The sequence below is a fragment of the Pteropus vampyrus genome, unplaced genomic scaffold, assembly GCF_000151845.1.
Source record: "Pteropus vampyrus isolate Shadow unplaced genomic scaffold, Pvam_2.0 Scaffold410, whole genome shotgun sequence".
Classification (NCBI taxonomy): domain Eukaryota; kingdom Metazoa; phylum Chordata; class Mammalia; order Chiroptera; family Pteropodidae; genus Pteropus; species Pteropus vampyrus.
Window position 1 is genome coordinate 1,277,021 of NW_011889191.1, and position 2,533 is coordinate 1,279,553.

The 2,533-nt window shown below is 38.4% G+C and overlaps 1 pseudogene; it reads right to left on the reverse strand.

The window, feature by feature from the left end:
• Positions 1-236: 236 nt before the first annotated feature.
• Positions 237-1,581, reverse strand: LOC111731924 (annotated as a pseudogene).
• Positions 1,582-2,533: the final 952 nt, after the last annotated feature.

Genomic DNA, 2,533 nt, shown 5'->3' on the forward strand with positions numbered 1-2,533 from the left:
TACAAACCGTTATAGTCTGTTACTATGCTAAATACTGTAGGCACCTATAACATGGTACTATTTTTGTATAAAACATATCTAAACGTAGAAAGGGTACAGTAAAAATAGGGTATAAAAGATAAAAAATAATACATCTATATAGTGTGCTTACCATAAATGGAGCTTGCAGGACTGGAAATTGCTCTGGGTAAATGAGAGAGTGAGTGGTGATTGACTGTGATGGCCTAGAATATGGTCTACTGCTGTAGATCTCCTGTAATTGGCCAATCTTCTTGTTCCATAACCATCTTGATGTAGGAGTGGTTCTTGAACATTGCCCCCCACTGGCTGGCCACAATGCATCTCCTTCCTGAGCTCAAAAAACTCTGGATTGCAAAGAATAGCTACACAGTGACCCTCCTGCATTAGAGCCAAAGCTGTCCAGCCTCTCTTTATCTTCATGAGTAACTATCAGAACTATAGACACTGAGAAGTTATTGACAGCCCCCTCTAGAAGACAATTAAAATGAAAGTACTGAAAATACTCCCTTTCTCTCACGAAGTCATTTAGTAGGTTGCTCAACCTTCTGCATCCACTGCATATCAACTTCATTAATTTTCAAAGCTGGTATTATTTCTGCATGTTTTTGTCAAGGGAAGTTTATTTTATGGCACATACAGTTCTTTTATTTTATAAGAGGCATGGGTACAACATTCCTTTCCTATAGAAGTTCCACAACTTTCTGGACACAGCCATTTATATCACAGGAGTCTGCTTTCAGCACCAATTCATGGGCCCCTGGTTTTTCATATACTAAATCAATCCCCGTGAAACCTTTAATTTCTCCAGCTCTGCTTTTTTGTAGAGTCCTCTTTGTTCACAAATGCGCAGAGGAGTATCAACAGATACTTCAGAAAAAAAGGTAAGTTTGTGAATCTGCCTTGCATTGTTGAGATCTTGAGCATAATGAGATGTAAAACTTATGATGCACACTAAGCCAGCTTCTGTGAATAGTTTAGCAACTTCTGAAGTGCAGCAAATATTATGTCTTCAGGACCAAAGCCAAGATTTTTATCTAGATCTTGCAAATGTTGTCACCAACCAAAGCGTAGCATGCCACAGCAAGCACCAAAGTGATGCATACCACATTAAGCCAGGTATGACTTCAAACCCATTCTCACCTTGGTCTTTTCTTCTCCAGGCAAGCCTATCAGCCAAACAGTGCAACCAAGTTCTGTTCCCTTTCCCTTACCTCTTTTGTTCCTGTGGACATGGTGAGCAAGATAAGCAACATTTAGTTGCTCTTTGCATTCTCAGTTCTGTGCACTTGTTATTACACAGCTTGACTTTCTTTAACAGGCTCCTGGGGACCTCCTAGGCTGCAGAACTTGTGCACAAGAGCTGGGGGGTCTGAGCACCATGAGTAGCAGGAGGAGAGGCCGTCAGGGAGAGTGTCCCAGGGCAGGAGGGCTGGACTTCTTTGTGGCCAGCTGGCAGGCACTAATGTGCATGCTGACCACTCCAGCAATTGACTGAAGTAACTTCCAGTGCTGACTTAAGCTTCTGTGCTGAGGTAAACTCCAGCGCTGACAGAAGCTCATGCTTGCCTTCTGCTCACAATCCCACTGAGGAGAACTTCTGTGGAGCCTACAAAATGGCACCTGAGAAGAGGTATGTGATCTGGTTTTCTTTTCCTATGATGTCTTTGTCTGGTTTTGTTGTCAGAGTAATATTGTTCTCATAGAATGAATTAGAAAATGTTCCATCTTCCTCACTGTTCTGGAAAAGTTTGTGAAGAATTGGTATTACTTCATATTTAAATGTTTGATAGAATTCACCAGTGAAGTCTTCAGTTCAGGGCTTTGTTTTGTGGGAAGTTTTTAAATTACTAATTTAATGTCTTTAATTGTTATAGTTCTCAAATTTTCTACTTCTTAAGTTTTAATAATTGTGTTTCTAGGAATTAGTCCATTTTTCCTAAATTATCTAATTTGTTGGCATACAATTGTTGGTAGTACTTCCTTGTGGTACTTTTTATTTCTGTAAGTTTGGTAGCTATACCACCTTTTAATCGCTATCCTTTAAAGGTAATCATTATCATGGCTTATATGGTAAACACTGCTGTGGGCCTGTATTTCTAACAATAGTTTAGTTTTAAATATTCTCTGAATTTCACACAAATAGAATCATATAGAATGTATTTTTGTCTGACTTCTCTTGTTCAATTTTATGTTTGTAAAATTTATCACTTTTTATTTATTTCTTTGCTATATACTATTCCATTGAATGAATATACCTCAACTTATTTATTTAGGGGCACTTAGTTATTTTTTTGTTTTGGAAATATTGTAATAATCACTGCTGCTAATGTTGCATACAAACATGCAGTTATGGTGGGTTATACATAGGTGTGGTCTGATGGGACATAGGGTTTATATTTGCTCAGCTTTAGTTGATAATGCCAAAGAATTTTCGTTGTGGTTAAATCAGCTGACATTCCCATCAGCATTATATAAAAGTTCCCATCGCCTTATCTTCTTGCCCAAACTTAGT